Here is an 8,242-nt window from a genome sequence, read left to right on the forward strand (position 1 = left end):
TCAATTTTTTTCATCTTTTAAAAAAATATATATTTATTATTTTTATGTGTATGAGTGTATTGCCTGCATGTATTTAAATGTACCATGTTGTGCTATGCCAGCAAAGTTCAGAAGAGGGCGTTGGATACCCTGGAACTGGAGTTGCATATAGTTGTTAGCAGCCATGTGAGTGTGAACCTGGGTTCTCTGCAGGAGCAGCCATTCTCTTAAACACTGAGCCATCTCTCCAGCCCCATCCCTTCCCTTTGTTATTTTCCTCCCGCCCCTATCAATCCCTTTCCTCTTTATAAGCCCCATTCCCTTGGTCATGTTTTCAATTTTCTTTGACGACCTACTGAGTTTACCTAGGGATGTCCATGGGGTGATAGGTATGAAATTATCCATTAAATATATTTCTACAACTTACTTCCCATTTGATAGCCTCTTGCTAAAATGATGCAGCTTTTCAGTGCTGTCAAAGGTACAACTTTGTGTATTTTCCAGAATTCCTGTGCCTTTCTTGGTAATTTTACAATTTCAAGAAGAAAGAGCATACAATGCTATTAAATGCTTTTTAAACATAAATACTTGAACTGTGGAAAATAGTCCTTTTCAAAAGCACTGGGCTAGTTTAATCCATATAACAACAATTAGGTACAAGAAGAATGTTAAATTTCCCTGTCTTTTGGTATGGGCAAGTGTAAAGAATACTTCTTATTTAAATATAGGCAAAATTAAAAATAAAAGTATAAAAATCATGTGTCAACATCCATGTCTTCAAAAAGGTTTTACACAGACAAAAATTTGGTAAAGTTAGCATTATTAATACATAAAACTCCAGACAATTGTAAGCTAAATTGACAATTTTCAACTCATTTAATACTAATAACAAAGCATAATAAGACTTAACATTGTGACCTTAAGGTTATAAGAATACTGTTTTCTGTCCCCTGTTTCACAGTGATCCCTGAGTGTTGGGGGGCAGAAGTGTGATACAGTATCCTACTTAGGGATGAACACTCTGCAGCCTCTTGTTTTTTGGACATTGGCCAGTTGTGGGTTTCTGTGTTAATTGCTATCTCTCACATAAGGAAGATTCTCTGGTGAGAGTTGAGAATGCATTAATCTATGATATAACAATAAGGCATTACGAATCAGTTTAATACAATCACTAGTAGAAAACTAGCATTAAGTTCTCCCCTATGACCTACGAACTATCTTGCTTTAGGTTCCTTAGCATAATATCAGTGTCAGGTAAGGGCCCCATCCTAGGAAGTGAACCTTAAATGCAGTTAAAGAGTTGTTGGTTATTTCCATAGTATTTGTGACTCTATTGCACTGGTGGGCATATCTTGCCAGGCCAGTTATTATTGTAGATTACAGCTGAGTAAGGATGGTGATTATTTTTTCCTTTTGGTAGCTTGTATAACACCTTCCAGCAGTGTGGTGTTTTGAATGAGAATGTCACCCATAGCTTCTAAGTATTTCTACATTTTGTCCACAGTTGGTGACGCTTCTTTCAGAGGGCTTCAAGGTGTAGCCTTGCTGGTGGAAGCACATCATTGAGGGTGGGCTTAGAGAGTTCTTAAGTCTTGCTGGATTCCCAGCCACTCTGTGCTACTTGTGCCTCCTTGATGATGTGAGTGTTTAGTTTTCTACTACTTCTCTGGACACCTCATTATGCCTCCTTGTCATGAGGAGTCTAATCTCCATGGAACCTGGAATGGTAGTAAAGATAAACTCTTTTTCTATGCTCCTTGGTCATGGTGTTTTATCACAGGAACAGAAAAGTAGCTAAAACATAACCTGGTACCAGGAGTGGTATATTGTTGTGACAGACCTGACCATGTATGTTTTTGGAGGTATTTGGAAGACTTTGCATGTTTGGACTAGAAAAGTGTTTGGATGCTGTAAGAAGAGCTTTAACAGGACATTCTAGTAATGTCCCTTGGCATTTTGTACTCAGCTGGTGGTGCTGTGTTAGGAGGTCTTAGAAGGCGTGCCCTTGCTGGATGAAGCATGTCAATGAGGGCAGGTAGAAAAAGTTTTTTATTTTTTGTTTTTTTTACACTGAATTATTTATATGTGTTAATTCATCATACAATTACTTTGAAAGATAATAGCAAGCTAGATGAAGGACTTGTAATCTTATCTACAATTCTGTAAAGAGTCTGTTCGAAAAGAGAAGTTGGTCCTTAAATATTGGTTCACGTATCTTGAGGCTACTTCTTTTCTGATAAGAGCCTGTTTCTATTTTTTTCATGTTTTCTTTCTTTTATTTATTTTTTTGTATGGGGCTTTTGGCTACTCTAACATTCCCCTTTCTGAAGAGGTAACCCTAAAATCTTTTAAGGATTAGATAAAAGCTCCCAAATACTTTTGACATTTTTGGCCTTTGGAATAGAGTATGTTGCTAGGAGGCCCAAGGACATGGTCAGTTTTGGCCAAGAAACTGGCTACTTTTCTTTGGAGTCTTTTTTCCCTAACTGCCTAGGCAATTCCTACCTCCTATTCTTAGCACACCATCCTCTGAAGAGGTTACCCAAATTGGCAATATGGAATCAGGACTCTGGGATAAAGCCTATTTGATCATGGTGAATGATCTTTTTAATGTACATCTGTATGCGGTTTGTAATTATTTTGCTGAGAATTATTGCATCTATGCTCATTAAGGATATGGGTCTATAGTTTTCTTTTTTGCTTGTGGGTAGAGTGATGCTGGCTTCATAGAAGGAATTTGAATGTTCTCCCTCTGTTTCTATCATTTTGAATAATTTAAATAGTATTGGTTGGAGGTGTTCTTTAAATGTCTGATAGAATTCTGCTGAAAATTTATCCGGGCCTGGGTTTTTTTTAGTGGGGAGACTTTGTATTACTGTTTCAATTTCCTTATATGTTATAGGTCTGTTTAAACTGTTGATCTCTTCTTAATTTAACTTTGGTGGTTTCCATGATTTTAGATATTCATCCATTTCTTTTAGATTTTCAAAATTAGTAGAGTATAGGTTTTTTTAAAAATATTCCCTTATAATGGTCTGTATCTTTTGGGTGTCGTGATGCTTCCCCTTTCATCTCTGATTGTGTTAATTTGGATTTGCTCTTTCTTTCTTTTGGTTAACTGGGCTAAGGGCCTGTCTATCTTGTTTATCTTTTCAAAGAACAAGCTCTTAGAGTCATTGATTCTTTGTATTGTTTTCTTTGTTTCTATTTCATTAATTTCTGTTCTGATCTTTGTTATTTCTTCTCTTCTGCTGCATTTGGGTTTCATTTGTTTTTGCCTTTCCAGCGTCTTGAGTTGCAGTGTTAGGTCATTTATTTGAGCTCTTTCTAATTTTTTAATGCAGAACTATAAATTTTCCTCTTAGGACTGGATTAAGCTATACACTTCCCTCTTAGGACTGCTTTTAAAGTGTCCCAGAAGTTGTGTTGTGTTGTATTGTTCTTTTCATTGAATTCCAGGAATTCTTTTATTTCTTTCTTAATTTCTTCTTTGACCCACTCATTGTTTAGGAGTGTGTTCTTCAATCGCCATGAGTTCATGTAGTGACTACAGCTTTGTCCAGTGTTGGTTTTGAGCTTTATTGCATTGTGGTCTATAGAATCCATGGAATTTTTTTTGAATGTCTTTGTATTTGTTGAGTTTTGTTTTGTGGCCCAGTATGTGGTCAATTTTTGAAAAAGTTCCATGGGGTGCTGAGTAGACAGGGTATTCTTTGGTGCTTGGGTGGAATATTCAAAAGATGTCTGTTAGGTACATTTGATGTATGGTATAAATTAATTCAGACATCTCTTTGTTTATTCTTTTACCAGTTTCCCTGTCTAATGGAGACAGCAGGGTATTGAAGTCTCCTATTGTACTGAGTTGGGGTTAGTCTGTGTCTTAAAATCCTGTAGTGTTGTTTTTATGGATTTGGGTGCACCAGAGTTTGGTGCATATATGTTAAGGATTGGAATATTTTCTTTGATAATTATTCCTTTGTTCAGAGTGAAGTGACCCTCTTTACCTCTTCTGATTAGTTTTACTTTGAATCTATTTTGTCAAATATTAGAATTACAACCCCTGCTTGTTTCTTAGTGCCATTTGCTTGGAATATTCTTTTCCATCTTTTTACCTTAAGGTAGTGCCTGTCCTTGAAGGTGAGATGGGTTTCTTGGATACAGCCAAGAGTTGGGTTTTGTTTCTTAATCCATTCACTTAGCTTGGGTGTTTTGACTGGGGAATTCTGTCCATTAATATTTAAGGTTATTATTGAAAGATGTGTATTGGTTGCCATCATTTTGATTGCTGTTTGTGTTCTGTCTAATTTTATGTTTCCTCTATTATACCTTTATTTATTTTCTTTTGTTGCCCCAGGGTATAGTTTTTTCTCTGTCTGCTCTCTGTGTTGCTTCAAGTATTCTTTGAAGGGATGGTTTTGTGGACATGTATTCTTTCAGGCTACTTGTGTCATGGAAGATTTTTCTTCCCCCCTCAACTATAATAGACATTTTTTCTGGGTAAAGTATTCTGGGCTGGCATCTTTTGTCATGTAGAGCTGGAATACCTTGGTCCAGGTTCTTCTGGCTTTCATAGTTTGCTTTGATAAGTCAGCTGAAATTCTGATGGGCTTTCCTTTTTATGTGATTTTTCTTTTGCTGCTTTCAGTATTCTCTCTGTGTTCTGTACATTTAGTGTTTTTACTATATGCCATGGGAAGTTCCTTTTCTGTTCCTGTCTATATGGTGTTCTATGTGCTTCTTGTATTTGTATGGGAATGTCATTCCTTAATTTTGGGAGATTCTCCTCTACAATCCCATTTAATATCTGGTCAATACCATTAACCTGAAATTCTTCTCCCTCTATCCTATCATATGTAGATTTGGTCTTTCATTGTGTCCCACATCACTTGCATATTCCATTCCTGTGTTTTTAAAATTTTTCCATAATCTTTGCTTGAGTGGTCCACTTTATCCTCCAGTGTTGATATTCTGTTTTGCATTTCAATCATTCTAGTAGTGAGGCTTTCCCCTGTTGTTTCAAGTTGGCTTATTGAGCTTTGCACTTCCTTCTTCATTTCTGCCTGGGTTTTCTTCAATGTTTCTATCTCTTTTGTGAATTCATTCAGAAGTTTATCCCTATCTTCTTTTAGTTTCTTGATTTGTTTGTTCATGTATTCTTTAAATTTGTTGAATTCCTTGATCATGATTATGATTGTTCTTTTAAATTCAGTGTCCTGGTTTTTCTCTAGGGGGTTCTCCTTGTAGAATGCTTCTACAGGACTGGTGGAGTTTGATGGGGACATAGTGTCTTGGCTTTCCATTTCATTATCCATTCATTGTGATTTTGGCATGTGAATTTCTTTTGTTATTTATGATTCTGATATAAGAATTAAGTTGAAGTATGCTTCTGTTTGCATTATCGGGATGCCTAGGTCCTTTCCTTATTGGTTTTGTAAAGCTGGTTGGTACAGATTTCAGTTTCTCACAGGTTTTATTTTGTAAGGAATTTGTGGCTTCAGATCAGCTCTTCAGGAACAAACACAGAAGCCCAAGTCAGGTTCCAGAAAGGTACACCTAGGCTTCCTTCTAAGGTTTGAACCCCTATTAGCAGGGACTCAGAGAAAATTTGTGAAATTCCCTAAGAGGAGGAGGCGATTTTGGGACTCTCCATTGTTCTGTTGTGTTCTTATCCTCTATGCCAGAGAGAAGGCAGAACCCAGCACTCTCTGGTGGTGTGCTAAGATCACACCTGCTACACAGATGGCGGTAGGAACCCACCCTCTTGGGCTGCCTGCTAGGATCTCAGCTTTAGCCTACCCTTTGAGAGAGTTCTTAAGCTTTGCTGGATTCCCAGTCAGGTTGTGCTTCCTGTACCTGCTTGAAGATGTGAGTGCTTAGCTTTCTGCTCCTGCTCTGGTCGCCTCACTATGCCTCTCTGCCATGATGGACTCTAATCCCTCTGGAGCCTGGAACCATAAGCTCAAATTAATTCCTTTTCCTATAAATTCCTTTGGTTATAGTGTTTTATCAGAGCAACAGAAACATAGCTAAGATAGAAATACTAGCTAGCAGAGATGAGGCTTTGAAGTCACCACCAGCTTGATTTCTCCTTATTTGTTCTAAAGCTCACACATGTCTTGTTTTATCAATGGGGTCTTATCATTCAGAAAGATTCTAAATCCAGACATGATGAATGACCACAAGGAAATAGAATTTTTCAGACAGCTTATCATTTACTCATAGGAACTCACAGCAATAGTGACAGCATGCACACTTCCCACGCAAACTAAATCCAGAAAAAAAATCTTAGCCCAGACATGAGGAAGTGGGTAAGAAGCTCTAATTCTAACTAAGGCAACTATGGCAACTGGTGGCTGCCAGGAGGGACAGAGACAATTTCAATGATGGGAATCTTGTTAGGTTAACCAGTCTCTGATGGATAAACTCACACTGAAGGACATTTGTAGACATAAATTATGCTCTAAAAGTCTTAATTTAAATATATAAAGGAGGTGGAGATAGGGAAGGGATATAAATACCACCAAATTGTTTGAAAATTGAAAAAATTCAATAAAATATAAAAAAAGTTTTCATTAACATGTATTAATTATACATAGTAATGGGTTTATTATGACATTTTCAGATATGTACACAAGGTATTTCTTTTTTAATTTAAAAGTTTTTGAGAATTTCATACAAAGTGCTGTATTTACATCTTATCCACCCCTTCCTCTTCCACTATATCTCCTCATGTGCCCCCACTCCCTCTCAAATTCATGACCACTTTTATAAATTAACATGTATTAATTATACATAGTAATGGGTTTATTATGACATTTTCAGATATGTACACAAGGTATTTCTTTTTTAATTTAAAAGTTTTTGAGAATTTCATACAAAGTGCTGTATTTACATCTTATCCACCCCTTCCTCTTCCACTATATCTCCTCATGTGCCCCCACTCCCTCTCAAATTCATGACCACTTTTATAATTATTATTGTTACATATATCTACTGAGTTGATTTAGAATTTCTCATATGTACATTTGTTTAACAATGAACACTTGGGATTAGCCAGTTCCTTTAGAAAACTGTTTCTCTCCTCTAAGCAGTCATTGATTGACTGTAGCTCTTTATCTAGGGGTGGGCCCTTGTGAAACTTCTCCCATCCACATTTGTATAGTATACATATATATGTGTACTAATATTATAATGTACATATTATGTATATAATGCATTTTGATAATATTCACCATGTTAACTTCTCTTATCCACCTCCCATTCCAGTTAATCACTGTCCTCTACCCAACTATCCTCCTTTCTATTTTCATGTCTTTTGTATGACCAGTGAATTTCACTAGCATTGCTTATGGTAGCACAGGTTAGAGTTAGTTAACAGGTGGCCACACCACTGTAAAAAGGCGTTCCATCTTTCATGAGTTTTTTGCTGCATATAACCGCTCAGGGAGGATTAAATCCTTCCTCCTTCGGTGATAGTGTGTTGACAATCCCAATTTTGTGCAGGTCTTGCATAGCTGCTGTGTTTCAGGAGTATAATATGCCAGTAAGTCAGTGTTGCACATCTCTCCCTGTCCTCAGGCTGTTTCATTCTTTCTATCCCTTCTATGATGTCTTTTGACCCTTGAGGGGCAATCTAGTCATTCCCTTTAAGGATGGGCATTCAATGGCCATTTACTTCCAACATTTTCCAATTATGAACATCTGTGCTCACTAGTGACCACTGAAAAAGATTTTGCTGGCCAAAGATACTAATATATTCCTTCCTGTTTAGTAGCCTAATGATGCCAGAAGAGGTTATGCAGGCTGCTGGGGGAGAAGCATCAACAGCAATTCTCAGCTGTGGACCCTGTGTACAACTATACTGACCACCCAGACCAGGCAAGCCCAGTGGTTCAATAGAAGGAAACCTATCATGGGGTAACCAATCAGGCTTCAATAGGATTTAATGCCTATTCCACAGGGGAGAATTCAAATTTGGTACAAAAATCTTAGTCAAAAACCCCATTACGATTATCAACCCAAGTAGGAAAGCTATTGCTAACTGGACTTGATGTGCCTGACAAACTGCCTTCTAAATAACTGTCTTTGATCAAAGAATATTGCTTTTATTGTCAGATATTGAAGATATAATGAGGAAGAAGTTACTTCCCATAATTATTTCTTCTAAGTTGATTTTGTAAAATAGATAATATTTCTATAAATAAAAATTTAATTTATTCAGAAAGCATATTAAGTACTGGATTTTAAATGAAAAGAAAGCCAT

The sequence above is a fragment of the Nannospalax galili genome, unplaced genomic scaffold (genome assembly GCF_000622305.1).
Source record: "Nannospalax galili isolate Female #2095 unplaced genomic scaffold, S.galili_v1.0 scaffold136, whole genome shotgun sequence".
Lineage (NCBI taxonomy): Eukaryota > Metazoa > Chordata > Mammalia > Rodentia > Spalacidae > Nannospalax > Nannospalax galili.